This window comes from Stenella coeruleoalba (genome assembly GCF_951394435.1).
Source record: "Stenella coeruleoalba genome assembly, chromosome: 11".
Classification (NCBI taxonomy): domain Eukaryota; kingdom Metazoa; phylum Chordata; class Mammalia; order Artiodactyla; family Delphinidae; genus Stenella; species Stenella coeruleoalba.
The window spans coordinates 66,203,344-66,227,455 of record NC_137157.1 but is presented as its reverse complement, the minus strand read 5'-3'; the positions used below and the strand labels follow the sequence as shown (position 1 = coordinate 66,227,455).

The 24,112-nt window shown below is 35.0% G+C and overlaps 1 protein-coding gene across 3 annotated transcripts in view; it reads left to right on the top strand.

The window, feature by feature from the left end:
• The window catches only part of ARID2 (AT-rich interaction domain 2), a 169,833-nt gene that overhangs the window by 19,073 nt on the left and 126,648 nt on the right, over nucleotides 1-24,112 (top strand). The window lies entirely within an intron of this gene.

The window sequence follows — 24,112 nt, the reverse complement described above, 5'->3', positions numbered from 1 at the left end:
GTTGGTTTTTAAATTTTCTTTATTTTTTTATTGAAGTATAGTTGATTTACAATGTTGTGTTAGTTTCAGGTGTACAACAAAGTGATTCAGTTATATCTATCTCTCCATCTATCTGTCCTTTTTCAGACTCTTTTCCATTATAGGTTATTACAAGATATTGAATATAGTTCCCTGTGCTATGCAGTATGTCCTTGTTGTTTATCTGTTTTATATATAGTAGGGTATATCTGTTAATCCCAAACTCCTAATTTATCTCTCTCATGTATAGTTGACTTTTTTTCCCTTCTGATTAGAACTTTCAAGATCTACTCTCCTAGCTTCGTTCAAATATGAAATACAGTATTATTAACTATAGTAACTATGCTGTACATTACATCCCTATGACTTACCCATTTTATAACTGGAAATTTGTACCTTTTGACCCCCCTTCACCTATTCCCCACCACACCCCCACCCCGAGGCAACCACCAATCTTTTGTCTGTATCAATGAGCTTGGGTTTTGTTTTTTCTTTTTTGTTTGATTCCACATATAAGTGAGATCATATGGTATTTATCTTTTTCTGTCTGACTTATTTCACTTAGCATAATGCCCTGGAGGTCTATCCATGTTGTCATACGTGGCAAGATTTTATTCTTTTTTATGGCTGAATAATATTCCGTTTTATATATATATATATATGTATGTATGTATATATATAAAAAATGGAATGTATATAAAGGAATATATATATATATAAAATGGATATGGATATATATATATATATAATGGGTATATAATGGGTATATATATCACATTTCTTTTATCCATTCATTCATCCATTGATGGACATTTAGGTTGTTTCTGTGTCTTGGCTACTGTAAATAATACTGCAGTGAACATGAGGGTGCATATGTCTTTTTGAATTAGTGTTTTCGTTTTCCTCAGAAAATTCTTACTTTACCTAAAAAGTAACAGACAGGAAAGTCATATTCAGAAGTGTTTCAGAATCTTGTAAGTAATATCTTTAAGGTTATTGTAATAAATACCAGTTTTTATCAGACTGTCAATTTACAGAAGAGCAGGTTAATAGAGAATTCCAGTTGTTTTCAAATTTGATAAACCAGGGCTTCCCTGGTGGCACAGTGGTTGAGAGTCTGCCTGCCGATGCAGGGGACACGGGTTTGTGCCCCGGTCCAGGAAGATCCCACATGCTGCAGAGTGGCTGGGCCTGTGAGCCATGGCTGCTGAGCCTGTGCGTCCGGAGCCTGTGCTCCGCAACGGGAGAGGCCACAACAGTGAGAGGCCCGCATACTGCAAAAAAAAAAAAAAAAAATCTGATAAACCAATTTTTGCTGCACTTTATTTTTTTAAAAATTTTTATTGGTTTATAGTTGCTTTACAATGTTGTTTTAGTTTCTACTGTACAGCAGAGTGAATCAGCCATATGTATACATGTATTCCCTATTTTTTGGATTTCTTTCCCATTTAGATCACCTCAGAGCACTGAGTAGAGTTCCCTGTGCTGTACAGCAGGTTCTCATTAGTCATCTGTTTTATACATAGTATCAATAGTGTATATATGTCAATCCCAATCTCCCAGTTCATCCCACCGACTCCCCCCTTTTCCCCCTCGGTATCCATACATTTCTTCTCTGTTTTCTACGTCTTTGTCTCTATTTCTGCTTTGTAAATAAAATTGTGTATACCAATTTTTTCAGATTCCACATATATGCGTTAATATACGATATTTGTTCTTCTCTTTCTGACTTACTTCACTCTGTATGACAGTCTTTAGGTCTATCCATGTCTCTACAAATGACCCAATTTCATTCCTTTTTATGGCTGAGTAATATTTCATTGTATAATGTACCACATTTTCTTCATCCATTCCTCTGTTGATGGACATTTAGGTTGTTTCCATGTCCTGGCTATTGTAAATAGTGCTGCAGTAAACATTGGGGTGCATGTGCCTTTTTGAATTATGGTTTTCTCTGGGTATATGCCTAGTAGTGGGATTGCTGGGTCATATGGTAGTTCTATTTTTAGTTTTTTAAGAACCCTCCATACTGTTCTCCATAGTGGCTGTATCAGTTTACATTCCCACCAACGGTGCAACGGTGTTCCCTCTTCTCCACACCCTCTCCAGCATTTATTGTTTGTAGATTTTGTGATGATTGCCATTCTGACCGGTGTGAAGTGATATCTCATTGTAGTTTTGATTTGCATTTCTCTAATAATTAGTGATGTTGAGCATCTTTTCATGTGTTTGTTGGGCACCTGTATGTCTTCTATGGAGAAATGTTTATTTAGGTCTTCAGCCCATTTTTTGATTGGGTTGTTTGTTTTTTTGATATTGAGCTGCATGAGCTGTTTGTATATTTTGGAAATTAATCGTCTGTCAGTTGCTTTGTTTGCAAATATTTTCTCCCATTCTGAGGGTTGACTTTTCGTCTTATGGTTTCCTTTGCTGTGCAAAAGCTTTTAAGTTTCAGTAGGTCCCATCTGTTTATTTTTGTCTTTATTCTCATTACTGTAGGAGGTGGGTCAAAAAAGATCTTGCAATTTATGTTAAAGAGTGTTCTGCCTATGTTTTCCTCTACGAGTTTTATGGCGTCTTGCCTTACATTTAGGTCTTTAATCCATTTTGAGTTTATTTTTGTGTATGGTGTTAGGGAGTATTCTAATTTCATTGTTTTCCATGTAGCTGTCCAGTTTTCCCAGCACCACTTATTGACGAGGCTGTCTTTGCTCCATTGTAAATTCTGGCCTCCTCTGTCATAGATTAGGTTACCATTGGTGCATGGGTGTAATCTCTGGGCTTTCTATGCTGTTCCATTCTGTTTTGTGCCAGTACCATACTGTCTTGATTACTGTAGCTTTGTAGTATAGTCTGAAGTCAGGGAGCCTGATCCCTCCAGCTCCATTTTTCTTTCTCAAGATTGCTTTGGCTATTTGGGGTCTTTTGTGTTTCCATACAAATTATGAAATTTTTTGTTTTAGTTCTGTGAAAAATGCCATTGGTAATTTGATAAGGGATTGCATTGAAACTGTAGATTGCTTTGGGTAGTATCGTCATTTTCACAATATTGAGTTTTCCAATCCAAGAACATGGTATATCTCTCCATCTGTTTGTGTTGTCTTTGATTTCTTTCATCAGTATCCTACAGTTTTCTGCATACAGGTCTTTTTCCTCCTTAGGTAGGTTTATTCTTAGCTATTTTATTCTTTTTTTTTTTGCAAGGGTAAATGGGATTGTTTCCTTAATTTCTCCTTCTGATCTTTTGTTGTTAGTATATAGGAATGCTATATAGGAATAGTATATAGGAATTTTGTATCCTGTGACTTTACTAAATTCATTAATTAGCTCTAGTAGTTTTCTGGTGGCCTCTTTAGGATTTTCTATGTGTAGTATCTCTACACTTTTTTTTTTTGAGTGTAGGTCCACCATCATTAGTTTACAGTCATGTGGAATTTTGGATTTTACGTAGATTATTAATTCAGTTTATATTCTGTCTCTATGCTGGAAGGAACTTTTTACAACTTCATTTCTAAGTTCACTTTTTTCTTTTTTCGGTTTATTAGCTCCAGTAACTTAGCAATCTTTATTCCTTTCTGTTTTTCCAAAATCATGTGAAATAGGGTCTAGTGTGGATAAGTATATACACTTACGATGAAAACAAGCTGAACTGAAGACAGCTGTACATCCATTTAGAGTTCTTTATTAGAGTCTGTTTTCTAATATTGGGTATTCCTGGGCACACATTTGTGTGACTAGTATGTGTGGATTATTTTGGAAGGAGTGTTTGGGAGTAAGGAAAATGGTCTGGTGGAATATGCTTAGGGTCATATCTTAATAAAAATCTCCTGAAAGGGCTTTGCTGTTACTTGAAATCTTACTTTGACACTAAACTGATTTGATTTGGTTTGGACATTTCTATATTTTCTCCATTTGTGAGTGATTCTTAAATAGTGATCACAAAAGTTAGGGCTAGTAAAAATTGCCTCTACCCTAACTCATGTTAATGTGTGAAGAAATATGTAACTGAGCAACATTCTGACTACAAATAGAGGACAGGCATTCCCAAATAATAATAATCCAGCATTTTGAATGGCATTAATTTTTTCCTAAACTTCCTTACCTGTAACATCCAAGGCATGGGTTTACCTTTGCCTGTAAGAGCAGAGGAGGTTATAACATTGGTAAAATATGGAACTCTGTCTCTGATATTCAGAGAAAATTCAGGAATATTCCCTTTGCTGCCTAACAGGGAGGTTTCAGCCTTCCAAACTGCAGCCCGAATTAAGTAGAAAAGCTCAGCCCATTCCTTTCCCTGTGTCATTATTACAAGGAAAAGGAGTTGAAACTCCTAAAGAAATATCTAGTCCTCTTTCATTGCAGAGTTTGGGATGATTGGCTAAGGACTGGTTTCCTTCACAAAGATCCCTAAGTCAGCATTTTCACATTGTTAATTAGGTAGGCTGTGTAGAAAAGTGTTCTTACTTAAATACAATTTGAAGACTTTGTTAAAGTTTTTAGTGTTAAAAGCTGAAGGTTATGAACCCAGATAGGTGAATTAGCAAATATTTAGTATGGAGTGTTGGTAGGATTAGGCTTTATTTAATATTAATACTTCATTGCAAATTCTTCCTACTGTTGTCATCTGAATGCAGTTTGAGAAAGCATTTCAATTAGACCTCTAACTTGTGGATTATTTTATATTCTTGAACTTGAATAGCCAATGTGGTTCCTTAACCGTTAGTAAGGACATTCAATGAGAAACGTATTTACTCTGCAATAGTTTTTCTAATATAGTCACTGTATTTCCATTGACAAAGTGATCTCTTTAAGAAACACAAGTTTTGTTTTTCTGGAGTCTAAATAGGCAGAAAGCTTACACTGTCTTTTGACATAATACATAGTCCTTTCTTGAGAAAAACATAGAATATAAATAATTGGATATATATTAGGAAATTATTAATATGGAAAACAACCATTGAGGACATTTCATTAAATCAGGGTAGGTTTAGTCCAGCTTCTTAGATTTTCTGATAGTCTACAAGAATGTTCTGTGTAAGTTCACAAAGAATATAATTTGTTTGTTGTAATGCCATATGTTATCAGTCTTTCAAGGTAGCATTTTTCAAATCTTTGCCCTTTTTTTATTGCTTCATCATTTTTCAAAGGCAAGTTAAGAAGCTCCAGTTAGAATTGTCGATCTATTGCTTCTGCACCAAATTTTTCAGTTGTTACTTATGTACATTGAGGTTGTACATACACATTCACAACTCATTTTATCTTTTTAACAGTATATAATATTCATATTTGTCTCTTATTGTTCCTACTCCCACCCCCTTGATTTTTAGTCCTTTTGATATTAACAGTGGCTTTCTTTTGGTTCATACTTTTCATGTACTTTTTTCGTGTCCCTTTATTTTTCATTTTTCTTGAATCTTGGTTTTACATTTAATCTAAGAATACATCTTCTGGGCTTCCCCTGGTGGCGCAGTGGTTGAGAGTCTGCCTGCTGATGCAGGGGACACAGGTTGGTGCCCCAGTCCGGGAAGATCCCACATGCTGCAGAGCGGCTGGGCCCGTGAGCCATGGCTGCTGAGCTTGCGCATCCGGAGCCTGTGCTCCACAATGGGAGAGGCCACAACAGTGAGAGGCCCGCGTACCGCAAAAAAAAAAAAAAAAAAAGGATACATCTTCTGAGTTTAACCCATTTATATTTAATGTGATTATTGTTAGCTCTCCCATTTTATACTGTATGTTTTCAGTGTCTAAATTTAATCTGTATGTTCTCTCTCACCTGACCAATAAATTCCAAGAACCTTCGCATACTCTCCTGCCACCCCTGTTTTGTTGTAATAAGGGTGATGTGATGTTTTAATAATGGATTCTTATGGATATACATTTTTTAAGAAGATAAATCTTCTAAGATTTTTCCTTAATTGCCATATTTTATTTTATTTTTTCTGGATTCATTTTTCTTCTTGCTAGATTACATTCTTCAAAAGTTCTTTGAAAGAAGGTCTTTTTGTGGTCAACTTTGAGATACTGTATGCCTAGAATATCTTCATTTATCACTCATATTTAAGTGATATTTACCTTCATATAAAAATGAGTATGGCTTTTTTTCCCCTCAGTATTTTGAGGATAAGATTTCATTGTTCTTTTGTTGTTCTGGTGTTGCTTTTGAGAACATTTGATCGTTGATCTTGTTCTTTTTTTTTTTTTTTTTTTTGCGGTATGTGGGCCTCGCACTGTTGTGGCCTCTCCCATTGCAGAGCACAGGCTCCGGACGCGCAGGCTCAGCGGCCATGGCTCACGGGCCCAGCCGCTCTGCAGCATGTGGGATCTTCCCGGACCGGGGCACGAACCCGTGTCCCCTGCATCAGCAGGCAGACTCTCAACCACTGTGCCACCAGGGAAGCCCGATCTTGTTCTTTTGTGTGTGATCTCTTCTCACCTTCCTTGTCAGAAGCTTTATTTTTCTCCAGTTTTATTGAGATGTAATAGACATACAGCAAGTAAGTTTAAGGTGTACAGCATAATGGTTTGACTTGCATCATGAAATGGTTATCACAGTAACTTTAGTGAACATTTCATATAGATATAAAATTAAGACATAGGAAAAAACCTCTTTTTGTGGTGACAGCCTTTGAGGTTTACTCTCTTAACGACTTTCATGTATAACATACAGCAGTGTTAACTGTGTTTATCATGTTGTACTTTATATCCCTAGTACTTATTTATCTTATAACTGGAAGTTTGTAGTACCTTTTGATTGCCTTCATCCAGTTCCCCCTCCCCCCATCCTGGTAAGTGCAAATCTGATCTCTTTTTCTGTGAGTTTGTTTGTATTACAGTTTGTTTTTGAAGTATAGATGACCTACAACACTACATTAGTTCCTGTTACACAGCTTAGTGTTTTTTTCCTATATATTTCTAAATGATTACCACGATGTCTAGTTACAATATGTCACTATACAAAGATATTACTTGGTTATTGACTGTATTCCCCCCACTGTACATTTTATACCAGAGACTTATTTAATATTTTGCAACTGGAAATTTGTACCCCTTAATCTCCCTCACCTTTTTCTTTCCTCTCCCATCCCTGTCCTATCAGGCAACCACCTGTTTGTTCTCTGTATCTATAACTCTGGTTCTTTTTTGTTATATTTGTTCATTTATTTTGTTTTTTAGATTCCACATATGAGTGAAATCATACAATGTTTGTCTTTCTCAGTCTGACTTATTTCACTTAGCGTAATACCCTCTAGGTCCAACCATATTGTCACAAATGGCCAGACTTCATTCTTTTTTATGACTGAATAATATTACATTGTGTGTGTGTGTGTGTGTATATATATATATATATATACACACACACATATATATACACACCACATCTTCTTTATCCATCCATCTGTTGATGAGCACTTGAGATGCATCATATCTTGGCTATTGTAAATAATGCTGCAGTGAACATAGTGGTGCATATATCCTTTCTAATTAGTGCTTTTGATTTCTTTGGATAAATACCCAGGAGTAGAATTTCTGCATCCTGTGGTAGTTCTATTTTTAATATTTTGAGGAATCTCCATACAGTTTTGCATAATGGCTGCACCAAATTTCATTCCTACCATCAGTGCACCAGGGTTTAGTTTTCTCCACATCCTCACCAATACTTGTTATTTGTTGTCTTTTTGATGACAGCCATTCTGAAAGGTGTGAGGTGATATCTCATTGTGGTTTTGATTTGTATATCCCCAGTGATTAGTGTTGTTGAGCATCTTTTCATGTACTCATTGGCCATCTGTATTTCTTCTTTGGAAAAATGTCTATTCAGATCCTCTGCCCATTTTTTGTTGTTGTATGTTTTTTTGATACTGAGTTGTTTGAGTTCCTTGTATAGTTTGGATATTAACCGCTTATCAGCTATATTGTTGGCAAATATGTTCTCCATTCAGTAGGCAGCCTTTTCATTGTGTTGACAGTTTCCTTTGCTGTGCAAAAGCTTTTCAATTTGATGTAGTTCCATTTGATTGTTTTTGCTTGGTTCCCTTGCCTGAGGAGATATATCCAAAAAAATATTACTAAGACTGATATCAAAGGGAGTATTGCCTATGTTTTCTTCTAGAAGTTTTATGGTTTCAGGTCTCATATTTAAGTAAATTTTTAATCCAGTTTGAATGTATTTTTTTGCATGGTGTGAGAGAGTAGTTCAGTTTGATTCTTTTGCATGTAGCTGTTCAGTTTTCGAAACACCTTTTATTGAAAAGGCTATCTTTTCTCCATTGTAGATTCTGTGTCCTTTGTTGTAGATTAATTGTCTGTATAAGTGTGGGTTCATTTCTTTCTGGGCTCTCTGTTCTGTTCCATTGATCTATATGTCTGTTTTTGTGCCAATACCATACTGTTTTTTTTTTTTTTTTTTTCCCGATACGCAGGCCTCTCACTGTTGTGGCCTCTCCCGTCACGGAGCACAGGCTCCGGACGCGCAGGCTCAGCGGCCATGGCTCACGGGCCCAGCTGCTCCGCGGCATGTGGGATCTTCCCGGACCGGGGCACGAACCCCTGTGCCTTGCATCGGCAAGCAGACTCTCAACCACTGTGCCACCAGGGAAGCCCCTACCATACTGTTTTGACGACTGTAACTTGTAGTGTAGTTTGAAATCAGGGAGTGTGATACCTCCAGCTTTGTTCTTTCTCAAGATTGTTTTGGCTGTTTGGCTTCTTTTGTATTTCCATACAAATTTTGGAATTATTTGTCCTAGTTCTGTGAAAGATGCCATAGGTATTTTGAAAGGGGTTGCATTGAATCTGTAGATTGCTTTGAGTAATATGGTCATTTTAACAATACTAATTCTTTCACCCCAGGCACTCGGTATATCTTTCCATCTGTTTGTGTTGTCTTTAATTTCTTTCATCAGTGTCTTACAGTTTTCTGAGCACGGGTCTTTTACCTCCTTAGTTAGATTTATTTCTAGGTATTTTGTTCTTTTTGATGCAGTTGTGAATTTCTCTTCCTGATACTTTGTTGTTAGTTTATAGAAATGCAACAGATTTCTGCATATTAATTTTATATCCTGCTACTTTACCAAATTCATTGATGAGTTCCAGTAGTTTTTTGGTGGCATCTTTAGGACTTTCTGTGTATATTTAGTATCATGTCATCTGCAAACAGTGACAGTTTTACTTCTTTCTTTTCAGTTTGGATTCCTTTTATTGTTTGATTGATGTGGTTAGGGCTTCCATTATTGTGTGGAATAAAAGTGGTGAGAGTGGGCATCCTTGTCTTGTTCCTGATCTTAACGGAAATGCTTTCAGTTTTTCAGTGTTGAGTATGGTGTTAGCTATGGGCTTATCATATATGGCCTTTTTTATGTTGAGGTATGTTCCCTCTGTACCCACTTTGGTGAGAGTTTTTCTTTTTTTAATCATAAATGGATGTTGAATTTTGTCAAAAGCTTTTCTTGCATCTATTGAGATGATTATATGATTTTTATTTTTCAGTTAATGTGGTGTATCATTTTGATTGTTTTGCTGCTTGCTTTCCTTGCCCGAGGAGACATATCCAAACATATTGAAACATCCTTGCACCTTTGGATAAATCCCACTTGATCATGGTGTATGATCCTTTTAATGTATTGTTGAATTCAGTTTGCTGGTATCTTGATGAGAATTTTTGCATGTATGTTTGTCAGTGATGTTGGCTGGTAATCTTTTTTTGTGGTATCTTTGTCTATTTTCGTATTAGGGTGATGTTGGTCTTGTAGAATGAGTTCAGAAGCATTTCTTCCTCTGCAGTGTTTTGGAATAGCTTGAGAAAGATAGGTTTAACTGTTCTCTATATGTTTGGTAGAATTCACCTGTGAAGCCATCTGGTCCTGGACTTTTTTCTGTTGGGAATTTAAAATTAATGATTCAGCTTCAGTTCTAGTAATTGATCTGTTTCTTCCTGGTTCAGTTTTGGGAGAGTGTACAATTCTGGGAATTTGTCCACTTTTTCTTGGTTGTCCATTTTATTGGAGTGTAATTGTTCACAGTAATCTTTTATGATCTTTTGTGTTTCTGTGGTGTTGGTCATAATTTCTTTTTCATTTCCGATTTTCTTTTGTACGTCATCTCCCCCTTCCCTCCTTGTCAGAAGCTTTTGAATATATACATATGTGTGTGTGTATGTGTATATGCACACACATATATATATGTATATTTTGTCTTTGAAAGGCTTGAATTTCACTCTAGTATGTTTAGGTATAGGCTTTTTTCTTATGTTCTTAGCACTCTAAGCCATTTCAATCTGTGATCATATATTGAATCTTGTGAAATTCTTAGCCATTAGTTTTTCAAATTTTTCTCTTTCATTTATCTTTTTCTTTGCTTATGGAATTCCTGTTAGGTAGATATTTACACTTATACTACTTTCCCTATATTGCTTTAACTTTTTTCCCTGTATTGCTTTTTCTTTTTTTAGTATTCCTGTTTTCATTGCTTTCTGATGCTCTTTGGGACATTTCCTGGACTCAGCCTTAATGATTACTAAATTGTTTTTCACTTCTGTCCATTCTGTTATTCAAACCATTTAAGCATTCTTTATTTCAGTGATTATGTGTATTTTTATAGCCAGTATCTTCTTAATTGGGTATTCCTGTTTCATGCTTCTAATATTTTTCCATGTTTCTCTAAGGCTATTTATTATGATTGTTCAGAATTATTTTGGGGTGATTTTCCTGGTGGTCCAGTGATTAACACCCTGCGCTTCTGCTGCAGTGGGTGCAGGTTCGATCCTTGGTCAGGGAACTAAGACCCCACATGCCGCGTGGTGCGGCCAAACATTAAAAAATTTTTTTATTTTAATTGTTTTTGGGATTAGTTCTGCTCCTGCTTTGAGTAAGTTATTTCTCATGCATTTGGGTTTAGGTGTTTGTCCACATTCCCTGTATTAGTGATGCTCTGGTGTTTCTTTATTTTCCACTCTATTTGTTACTCTTTTATACACCTCAGGTGCTAATTAATTCAGAGAGTGAGAAATGGACATATACCAAGTTCATCCACTCTTGGCAGTTTACCCACGTGTTGCTTCTGTTTCTTAGGGACACTTCTCTGTAGGCATTGCTCACAGTGGTAGGGTGCATCCCTCTCTTCTGTTTTAGTCCTGATGTCTGGCTGTTTCTGCTGGTTTCCTGCACTAAAGTAATGGTAGCATGGGCAGTAATCTACCTAAGAAAATCCACCTTAATAAAAGGGCACACAACTAGAATTCCTAACCCCAGTTTATTCTCCTAATCAGTGGTTGCTGGTTTTCATATGCTCTGTGACTCCCTAACTATGCCCTACCATTATCAGTGTCTTCAAGTGTTGTTGAACTGGATTCTGAGATCCAGCAATGTTTATATTATCTTAGTGTCACCTCCAGAGTAGGATTCATAAGAAGGAGCCAGTAACCAGCAGATGGTGCTGGTCTTTTACCTTTTGCAGGGACCAAAACCCATATCTTACTTTTACAGGTAATGGCTCTAAGTGATTATTAAATTTCTTTAAAGTTCTCAGAACATCTTGGAGTATTAGAGCAGTTTTATGAACAGATAAGAAGAAGATAAATGTATCTAACAATTTATGTCTCTTTCTTCATGTATAAAATTGTGCTGTTCTGGTTACAGTTCATTTTGAAAATCTTTTATGATAGCAATATAATTGACTTGTAAAGTATTGTGATCTATAACAGCTACTATTTATTGAGTGCTCACTGTATCCTGGGTACTGCAGTAAGTGTATATAATATATAATGTTGGAGAAAGACCAGGATGATTTCTCCAATGAGAAGTTTTAATAGGTTTATAGGAATTGTGGATAACTATTGACTCTTGAGGACAAAAATTATACTGAGATATTTTAGCAACAGTAAATTTCATTAAGGTCATAGAATGTTTTGCCTGTAGAAGAGGGAAGTTATGGAAGAAGGAAATTTAGAGATTGCTCTTGAGAGAACCGAGATGTGGAGAGTTTGTCACTTTTATATATAGTTCATGAGCTTTCTCTATTTTTTTGGTTTGGGGGTATATTTGGGTTGACATACAGAAGCATTTCATTGTTGGAGTATTTAATATTTATAGATTATTGCAAATAGAAAAGATCACTTAAAAGCTATTTACTACGTGCTTGTGTGTTTTGTACTCAGATGTGAAAATAGAAAATAAACCGGATATCATTCCAGCTTCCTAAAGCAGTTTAAGTGATCATTATGTTTTATCTAGTTTTTCATCTAAAAGACTATTTTATTTAACTATTTAAGTTTATTTTTAGAATATATCTTTAGGTCTAGCCTTTACCTTTATTAAAGCCTCATTTTCTACTCTTATGCTTCCTGATTATACTTGCTAGTGGAACCCAAAACAATGATTGTATAAAATATGAAATGAAGAAGAGAAGACGTAGATTAGGAGGAAATTTCTGGCTTTATGTAGCTAGAGTTTTTTTGCTTGACATTATTTAAGCAGTGAAACTGTTTTTCCCATTTTTAAAAATTAAACACAATTTATACACAGTAAAATTTACCCTTTTTAGTGTACTGCTCTGCCTCTTTTGACAAATGGAAACAGTTGTATAAGCACCACAGGAAAAGAAGATACAGAATATTTCCATCACTCCCAAAATTGTTCTGTGTCTGTCGGTAATGCAACATTTCATTTTCTGACCCTGGCAACCAGTAATATGTTTTATGCCACAAATTTTGCCTTTTTAAGAATATCATATTAATGGAATCATACCATATATAGTCTTTTCAGTCTGGCTTCTTTTACTTAGCACAATGCATTTGAGATTTATACATATTGCCTGTATTAATAGTTCACTCCTTTTCATTGCTAAGTAGAATCCATACTGAAGGTTCTTTGTCATTTCCTAGTTTAGGGGGATTTAGGTTGTTTCCAGTTTTTGGTGATTACAATTACTATATTCCCTTATAAGTTTTTGTGTCAACAGAAATTTTCACTTTATTTGGGTAAATACCAAGGAGTAAAAAAAGTAAAAAGTAAAAAAGTAAAAAAAGTCATTAAAAGAAAAAAGAAATTACTGGGTTATACTGAAAACATGTATTTAATTGTATAAGAAAATGTGAAACCTTTTCAGAATGGCTGAAGCATTTTCGCAATCCCATCAGCAGTTTATGAGAGGGTTCCAATTGCCCCTCCTCCTTGCTAGGGCTTGGTGTTGTTCGTTTTTGAATTTTAGCCATCCTAAAAGATATGTAATAGTATCTAATTATTCTTTTAACTAACTGACTAAGAAGGAGCCAACAACCAGCAGATGGTGCTGGATTTTTACCTTTTCAGGGACCAAAGCCCATATCTGAGCATTTTTTATTTGCTATCTGTGTATCTTCTTTAGTGAAGTAGCTATTCAGATCTTCTGCACATTTGTTTTTTGGGTTTCTTCTTATTGAATTTTGTGAGTTCTTTAAACATCCTGGATGTAAATTCTTTATCAGATATATGATTCACAAATACTTTCACAAACTGTTTGTGTCTTTTTATTCTCCAGTATGTTTATAAAAACAGCTTTATTGAGAAATAACTAATATACAATAAACTGAACGTGTATAAAGTATCCAATTTGGGAGTTTTGCTATGTGTATACACCTGTGAAATCATCACCATGAAGTAATGAACACATTCATCACCCTCAAAAGTCTTCTTCTGCCCCTTGGTAATCTTTCCTCCCACTTATTCCTAGGCAACCATTAATTTTTTTAAAAATTCCAAATTAGTTTGCATTTTCTAGAATTTTCATACAATATGTCCCTGGTTTTCTTTTCTTTTTTCTTATTGGTCTGTTGTCTTTCACTCAGGAAAATTATTTGGAGAGCCATCTATGTTGTCGCATGTATCAAAGTTCATTCTTGTTTAATTGCCGAATGGTGTTCGATTGTATGGATATACCGCAACTGGGTTATTTCTGATATTTGGCTATTACCATAAAAGCCACTATGAACATTTTTATGTAAATCTTTTAATGGGTTTACACTTTCGTTTCTCTGGGAGTGAAATGGCTGGGTAATATGGTAAGTGTATATTTAACTTTTTAAGAAGCTGTCAAACTGATTTCCAGTATGATCATAGTATTTTACATTTTGTAAAACAGCATTTGGTATGAGTTCTAGTTGATCCACATTTTCACCAACACTTGATGGTCAGTCTTTAATTTTAGCTATCCTAGTAGGTGTGTAGTAATATCTTATTGTACTAAAATTTGCTTTTTCCTAATGCTGTATACTTTGAGTACTTATCATGTACTTATATGGAATTCGTGTATCTTTTTTTGATGAGGTGTCCATTCATATTCTTTGTGCACTTTTTTATTGGGTTGTTTTTCTTATATTTAATTTTTGAGAGTTCTTTATATATTCAGAATACTGTCAGATACGTGATTTGCAAATATTTTCTTCCAGTCTGTAGTTTGTCCTTTCATATTTTTTTGAGAAGGGGAGGAGTTTTACATTTTGCTTCAGTTAAATTTGTAAATATTTATTCTTTCAAGTATCATGCCTTTGACTTTGTATCTAAGAATTCTTTGCCTAATCCAAGGTCACAAATATTTTCTCCTGTTTTCTTCTTCTAGGTGGTTTATAGGTTTAGGGTTTTAAAAAAGCTTTATTGAGGAATAATTGACAAATATAATTGTTTATATTGAAAGTATAACACATGATGATTTGATATACATATATATTTTAGAATGATGTATAGTTTTAGATTTTACATTTAAATGTATGGTCTGTCTTGATGTAAATTTTGCATATGGTGTCACATACGGACTAAAAATACTATCTCTTTCCCTGTAAGTAATGCTTTAATGATGTCCTGCAAATTTTGATTTGTTGTGTTTGTATTTTCATTCCACTCAACATACTTTTTCGTTTCCCCTTTGAGTTCTTCTTTGACCCATGGGTTATTTAGAAGTATTAGTTTCTGAATATTTGGGGATTTTCCAGATATCTTTTAGTTATTGATTTCTAATTTCATTCCGTTGTGGTCAGAGGGTGTACTTTTATGCCTTGAATTCCTTTAAATTTATTGAGATTGGATTTGTGGCCTTGAATGTGGTCTGTCTTGGTAAATGTTCTGTGTGTACTTGAGAAGAAAGTATATTTATTCTGCTGTTGTTGGTTGAAGTAGTCTATAAATGTCAGTCAGGTCAAGTATGTCGATAGTATTGTTCAAGTTTAATGTATCCTTCCCAATTTTCTGTCTACTTGTTCTGTGATTGAGAAAGGAGTATTAATCTCTGACTATAATTATGAATTTGTCTATTCACCTTGCAGTTTATCACTTTTTGCTTGATGTATTTTTGAAGCTCTTTTAATTTTGTACATAAACATTCAGGACTTTGTGTCTTCTTGGTAAAATTACCCCTTTTTAACCAAGAAGTGACTTTTTATATCCTTGGTAATATTATTTGGTTTGAAATTACTTTGTCTCTTAATATAGCCACTCTAATACTACTGTCAGCATGGTATATATATTTTTTCCATTCTCTTTTAACCTATTTGTGTCTTATATTTAAAGTGTATTTCTTGTAGGCACAACATAATTGGGTTGTCCTTACCCCACCTTGCCCAGTCTGACAGCCTCTGCCTTTTAACTGTGGGTGTTTAAACCATTTACGTTTAATGTGACTAATGATCTGGTTAGGTTTAAATCCACCATCTTGCTGGTTCTTTTCTGTTTGTCTCATCTGTTCATTTTTCTCTTTTTCCTCTTCTGCCTTCTTTTGGATTGGGTATTTTTATGGTTCATTTTTATCTCCTTTGTTTTTGTATTAGTTATAACTTTTTTTTTAGTGCTTGCTTTAACTTACTGTAGTCTACCATCTGATGATATTACACATATAGTATAAGTACCTTATAGTAGTGCACTTCCATTTCTCCCCTCTTGGTTTTTGTGCTGTTAATTTTCTTATATTTTAATTCTACTTATGTTGTAAACTAAGCACTACATGGTAGTTAATTTTTAAAAACAGTTATCCTTTAAAGAGACTTAAATATTAAGAAAAAAAGCCTTATGTGTTTTTTTCACATTGTTACCATTTCCATTTCTCTCAGTGTTTTGTTGTGGATCCACATTTCCATAAAATCTGATCAGTATATTCTGTCTTAGCTGAAAGTAGAAGTCCCAGTTTTTCCTTTTAACCTCTGTATCTGTACTTTTTGCTTTGGGGATTTATGATTTACAGGCTAATTAATGGGTTCCAGTAGGTAGACTTGTATGTGCCTTAATTCCATGCTTTTTAGGTTTTGTTTTTTTTTTTCAGGAAATCTTATATCTCACATTTAAAAGATAGTTTTCATTCTCCAAAGAGGGTATAAACAAGTGGGATTTATTCCTTTATGTATATATTTATCTGCTGCTTACCCAAATATTTCAATATTAGATGTATGTAGTATCTTATAGGTAATCCTGTAGCTCAGCTAATGCTAATATTCTAACATAAGACTAATGTGTCACTTCAGTCTCAAAATAACATGCTTGTTATTTTGCTTCCTCTCTCCCCTCACCATATTCAGAAAAAATAATCCTGTTGAATATATTTTTATTGGTCATTTAGATCCTCTTGATAAATGGGAATTCCCAGTAGAAATGAAAACTAGTTTATTATACAAAATGCAGCTTTTATATGTTTAGGATTTTCTTCAGTAGTTAAATTTAAATAATTGTATCTTAAATAGCTTAAAGCCACTCTTTAAGTCTGGTTTCTATAAGTGGATATTTTCTTCTTTGGAGAAATTAAGTAGGTGAAAATCTGTATTTACAAAAGAGGACTATTTAGGGGAATATAACTGGCATTTTTTGTTTAAATGGTTTCTTATAGAGTTAATTTAAAATAAGTGTTTGTTCCATGCTTTGAATAATCCAGTAAATGAGGAAATTTCTAATGACTGGTCAGGAATAGCAAGGCAAAAAACACCAACAAACTGAGTTCTGGGAAGTGTGGTGGTGGTGATGGTATGTGATATGGGTTATATCTGTGGAGATATAGTTCATACATCTTTCTCATTGGGGCTAAGAGGGAAAAACTTTTGTTGCTGCTGGTAGTCATCTCGTTGTTGGGGGAGGGGGATGATGAGGAAGATGCATTAAGAATATATTAAGAGACAGTTGAGTTAAAGGTTTTGTATGGACAGCCCACTTCTGGCAGGACAGCAGGAGGTTCTCGGTGGACGTGCTTCCCAGTGAACGGTGAAAATAGTTTTTTTTTTTTTTTTAAAGCAGTCATTTAAGGTCTCTGGAAATGGTCCTATAGGCATACCGAAAATAAAGAATAAAATCTGCTAAAACATGGTAAGAATAACCAAAGTCTGTGGTGTTTGAATCAAGACTTACATCCTCTTTCCCCTTTCCTAGTTTAGTAAGATGGAAACTCCACTCCAGATTGGTGCAGCCAAGAACACACCCCCTAGTCTAGCATATCTTCCTGAGAGGAGCAATATGTCAGCTTTTCTCCTCTGGTTCCTAGCTGCTGGGGCTAAGTTCTGGGCAAGTGGGGCTGAGAGGCAGGGGCTTACTTCTACCCAGTTCCCACTCATGCCACAGAGGCTCTCCTTGTGCCACTGAGAATACTGGTACCCCAATCACCCATGCCTCAGCTCTTAAGGCAGCAGTTGCATACTGGGAGAGGGAAGTTGAGCAGACCTGAGGCTACTGACCCCCAACCCCACCTAGTGTTCAGGTCCCAAAGTTGAGTTGTTAGTCAAAAGTGTGCCACTATCCCTACCTCCAGCTTCAGCGCAATGGCTCAGAGAGTTTGCCTAGGGGGAGAACCAGGCTGTAAAATAGAGAGCTCTGCATCTCTTTCCAAAGGAACTAACTTAATTTGCAACACTGTGCAGGGAAGTTCAAGTTTAAGGGTGCTTTGAAAAACAGTGGAGGTTGTGAAAGGCAATTAGGAGGAGATTGGTAGGTGCACTGGAAATAAACTATAGGCTGCCTAGTTTGCTGGAGAGAACCAAGGAATTAAGAGCTGAAAGGAGACCTCCTTGGGGTCAGAATAAATCTCCTACGCTGCCCTTGGGAACTATCCTTTCAAAGGAGCCCAGATTTGTTTGGATCAGTCATCTGTGGAGCAGGCTTTGCTTCAAGGCATTGTTGAAAACAATAGAGCAATCAGCTGGCAATTAGTGGTGCTTAACAGCTGAGTTTGGCCAGGGAAAAAGATAGGGAGCCCTGCCCAAACTGCTGTCACCTCATGGTAACTTTGGGAAGCCAAAGCTGTGCCTCCTGAAGAGGAACAGCAGGGGCTTCGCACTGAGGGAATATGGATGAAGAGACTTCACTGAACTGCTCCAGTCAGTGACTAAATAAATAAACAAGTGAATAACAATAACAAACCCCAGAGGGAGGCAACCAGTATCCAGAGTTGCTGCAATATTGTATCTACAGTGTCCAGTTTCCAACAAAATATTATGAAACATGCAAAGGAACAGGAAAGTATGACCCATACACTAGAACAAAAGATGGGCAACAGAAACTGAGAATGAGATTGACCAAATGTTGATTTAACAAAGATTTCAAAGTAGCCATTATAAATATGTTCAGAGAACTCACTCTGAGAGACTTTATTCAGAGTGAGTGAACTCAATTTACTCTCTCAGTGAGTAAAAGAAAGGAAACCATAATTAAAGAAGTAAAGTATGATGATAATATGTATCAAATGGAGAATATCAATAAAGAGATAGAAATTATAAAAAAGAACTAAATGGAAATTCTGGCTTTGAAAAGTAGTAAATGAAAGTAAAAATTCACTAGAGGCTTAATGATAGACTTGACTGGCAGAAGAAAGCCTTAGCCAACTTGAAGATCGATTGATAGAGATTATTCAGTCTGAAGAACAGAGAAAAAAGAATGAAGATGAATGAACAGAGTCTCAGAATAATATGGAGCACCATTGAGTGTATCAACATATAGCATACTAGTGGAGGAAGGGGTGGGGGAAGGAGCAGAAATAAAATATTTGAAGAAACAATGGCTGAAAACGTCTCAAATTTATTGAAAAACATAAATCTATGTATTTTGGAACCTCAACGAACTCCAAGAAGAATAAACTCTTAAGAGATTGAAAAAGACACATTATAGTAAAAATGCAGAAAGTCTAAGAGAAAATCTTGAAAGCACCAAGAGAAAAACAACTTGTCACTTACAAGGGAACCCCAATAAAGTTAAGTTGACTTAATATACAGAGGTCAGAAATGCAGCGAGATAACATATTCAAAGTACTTAATGGAAAAAACTGTCAACTAAGAATCCTCTGTCCAGGAAAACTGTCTTTCAGTAATGATGATGAAATAAATACATTCCCAGATAAAACTGAATTTGTTGCTAGCAGACCCACCTTCTAAGAAGTTCTTCAGGCTGAAATTCGAATGACTTAACATAGTAATTTGATCTCACACAAACCACACACACACACACACACACACACACACACACGCACCAGTAAAGGTAATCATAAGTTAACATATATAAAAATAATAAAAGACAGTATAAATGCATATTTTTTTCTCTGAACTGATATAAAAAGCATTTGTGTAAAACAGTATGTATATAATGTATTTTGGCCTTGTAACACAGAAATTCAGTATCTGTGCCAATAACAGCATAAAGAAGATTTATGGGAACAAAGCTGTGTTGAACTAAAGAAATAACCTGATTGTAATTTAAATCTGCAGAAACAAATCAAGAGAACCAGAATTGATAAATTTGAGGTGAATATAACAAAAGCTATAAATATATACTTGCTCCTTTCACCTCTCAGCTTCTTTAAATGTCATACATTATATAAAGTAATAATCATAACAATTGCTATAACAATTATAACATTTATAGATTGAGTATTAATGTTTTGTTGATTTTATAACATTTATTAGAATTATATATATATATATATATATATATATATGCAAAATAATAGCACAGAAAGGGGTAAAAGGGAATAGAGCTATATAGGAATAACATTTCTAAATCTCACTGGTTTTAGTATAAATCTGGAGCTGAATCTGATAAGGTATGTATGGGAAGCCCTAGAACAAACATGAAGGAAGGAAATAACTAAATATATATACATATATATGTAATCATTAAAGAAATTTAAAAGCTACATTAGAAAGTATTCATTTAATGCAAAAAAAAAAAGCAGTAAAAGAGGAAAAGAGGAATAAAAAAGACACAGAAAACAAAAAGTAAAATGGCAGACATAAATACACCTATATCAATAATGATATTAAATGTAAATGGGTTAAACAATCCACTAAAGTTAGAGGTTGTCAGATTGGATAAAAAATACAGATAGGATCTAATCATATGCTGTCTATAGGAGACACACATCAGAAGCAAGTATACAAATAGATCAAAAGTAAAAGGTTGGCAGAGGATATATCATGTAAACAGCAACCATAAGAAAGCTGCAGTGACTGTACTAATGTAAAACAAAATTGACTTTTAATAAATGATTTTTAAAATGTTCTTGGAGATAAAGAGACATTTTATATTGATAAGAGTGTCAATCCAACAGGAAGATATAACAATTATACATGTATGATTCTAACAACAGAGCACCAAAATACATGAGGCAAAAACTGACAGAAATAAAGGGTGTATTAGACAGTTGAATAGCAGTATTTGCAGACTTCAGTACCCCACTTTTGATATTGGATAGAACAACTAAACTAGGCAGAAGATTAACAAGGAAATATAAGTCTTGAGCAGCACTGTAAACCAAATATACCCAACATACATCTATAGGACACTCTATCCAGCAATAGCAGAATAGTACTTGTCTGAAATGCACATGGAACATTTTCCAGGGAGTACTGTGTGCTAGGCTGTAGAACAAGTTTCAAACAACAAAAGAATGACATTAGTAATTAAAGAAGATTGGGAAACTCACAAATGTGTAGAAATTAAGCAGCATACTCCTAAATAACCAGTGGGTCAAAGAAGACATCAGAAGTGAATTCAGGAAATACTATGAGATGGAAAAAATGAAGACACAATATACCAAAACCTGACTGCACCTAATGCAGTGCTCAGAGGGAAAGTTATAGCTGTAAATGTATATTTAAAACAAAGAAAGATCTCGCCAATAACCTAATCTACCTTAAGACGGTGGAAAAGAAGAGCAAGCTAATCCTAAAGCAAGCAGAAGTAAATAATATACAGCAGAAATTTTATGAAATAAAGAATAGCAAAATGATAGAGAAAATTAATAAAAGCAAAAGCTTGTTCTTTGAAAAATCAATAAAATTGACAAAACTTTTAGCTAGAAAGTTTTTTTGCATTGACCAAGAAAAAAAGAGAAGATTCAGATTACTAGAATCAAAAATGAAAGATAGGACGTTACTATCATTCTAACAGAAATAAAAATGATTGTAAAAGAATAATAACAATTATATACCAATAAGTTAGATAATTTAGATGACATGGAGAAATTCCTAGAAATATAAACTACCAAAAATGACTCAAGATAATCTAAAGTAAAAACATTGAGTTAGTAATAACAAAAAACTACCCACGAAGAAAAGCCCAGGCTAGATGATTTCACTAGTGAGTTCTATCAAAAATTAAAGAAAAATTACTACCAGTTCTTCACAAACTCTTGCCAAAGTAGACTTAGTTGGGGGCATGTGTATCCACCTGGTGGAGTGGAGAGGGTGACAATTGCATCAGAGGAAAGGCACTATGGTGTTTATCTTCCCTGTGACTGGAAAATTAAGGATCCCCAGTTTGAGTGGAAACTTCTTTCCATATAGTGACTTCCTGAATTCATTATCCTTATCTATTTTATAAGACTTTAGTTTATGCATGTTCTTGAAGAATACTGTATTGACTGAGTGGCTTTGTTTAGTGACTGCCTTTGAAGGCAGACCTATTGATGATTGAATCCGAATTTATTTCAGAATTGTGAGGTTTTGAGTTTACGAGAGAATACCAAATACTAGTTGCATTTGTTGGTTCTAATACGATAATATTGTCAGTCTGAAGGCATTAATAAATTCTCCATTTTCAGGTTTTTAATGATTTAATTTTAGTGTTTTGATCTTTTATAAGAATAAAATATGTGTACGTGTTCCTTGGGTCATTTTGGGTAAGGTTAGAGTGTGAAGTAGGGTGGAATTTATTGATTTTTTTTCATTTATAGTTTCTATTTTTCATTTATATTTTCTTTACATTTTAGCTTAACAGTTTTCCAGGGGACTTTATTTACTTTTGTATAGCATATTTGTCAAAGATCATTTGGACATATCTCTTTTCAGTCTCACAAATTTTTGAGGTTGGTAGGTCAAATATTGTTATCTTTTTCACCTTTGTGTGTGTGTGAATTTGTGTGAAAGGATGTTGGGCATCCTTTTTTTTACCATTTGGGATATAAACAATGACTTCCCATTAGTGTCCCAATATACAGCACCAGTGGAACTCAGATTAAACTCTTTGCCTTCCAAGTTCCAAAGCCTTTTTGTTAACTATCACGGGAAGCTGGTTGTTCAGATTGCTGTTATTGCCAGTGCACACAGCCACGTATTAATACAAAATGATAATGGTAACAGATATCATTTAATGAGTGAGTACCTAAGTTATCAGGCAGTATGGCCAGAGAATTGTAGTAGCTAAAATCTAGATTATTTGAAGACATTCTGAGTTTACTGCTGTTCTTGATCTTAAGCTAGGACAGTGGTTCTCAATAGGGGGCAGTTTTGGCCCCCAGGGAACTTTTGGCAATGTCTGGAACATTTTTGATTGCCATAACTGGTGAGTGCTATTGGCATCTAGTGGGTAGAAGTTAGGGATGCTGCTAAACATTTTACAGTGTGCAGGATGGCCTCCCACAAATTTTCCGGCCCAACATGTTACTAGTGCTGAGATTGAGACTCCAGGATTTAGGTGATTTTGCCCTCATGCAGTGAGCAGTGAGGAAGGTTTGAGGGGAAATGGTGCTTTCTTCTAGTGTTCGATTCAACTATGATATTTCCATGCCAGTATTTCTAAACTAGCCACCAGAATGTCTAGCCCTGGAAAGGTTTAGGTGTCTGCCATCTCAGGGAAAACCTAGAACAACTGTTTTGGATCACTGCTCTGCATGCCTCACCCAGTCTACAAAATGTCTATTTCTCATCCAGATGAGAAAAGAATTTTAAGTTTTCAACTCCTTCTCTCTCAGAAGCTTCTGACTCCTTATGAAAATTTATTCATTCCTATTTTTATAACTTGATGCTCTGAACATCAGTAGTTTCATGGAAGGAAGGCAGACATTATAAAGCTCTGCCATATTGGAACTCTCCACATACAAAGCAGGAGAGAGATACTAGGTCATATTACCTCAGCCAGTGTCACCTGAGCTACATGGTTTGGTAAAGCCAGATTCAACCTTACATATGTCTGACATAAAGCCATACTGTGTTTGTTCCACTACCAGAGAGATGTAAATAGAGCTTAGTTTAAATATATTAAGGAACTAGTCTTTTCACTTTATAAGTTATTCAGGGCTTTTTTCTCTGATCTGCTTGAAGTACTTCATTGCTGACATTTATCTCAGTAATTTCTAGCAGATAAACTGTTTACCTTTTGAAGAATGCTATTAACCTCTGTTATTATAGGAGTCATTGGTGATAATCCAAATGGTACTATCTCTCTCTGAAAGATTTTACTTCCAATAACTAATTAATACAGTGCTAGAAAAGAGAATATTTGCTTGCAGATATTTAGATCTGTATTTTATTTCTAATTAGAGAACTTTTGACATAAGTTAAAATTTTTATTTCAGACAGTATAGTTCATGAGACTCTACAGCAGTGGTTCTCTAAGTGGGGCCCCTAGACCAGCAGCATCAGCATCATCTAGGGGCTTGTTAGACTGCAAATTTTCAGACTGAGTCCATCTCACATCTACAGAATAAAAACTCTGGGGTTAGGGCTGAGCAGTCTGTTTTTTTAACAAGTCCTCCAGGTGATTCTGATGCTTGATAAAGTTTGGAAACTGCTCAACAGAGAGTGTCTTGCTGAATTGAGTTTATTTTAATGCAGTGTACTTGTATTCTTATTGTTCTTTCCACATTTTAAAGCTGTATTATTTATGGGAAG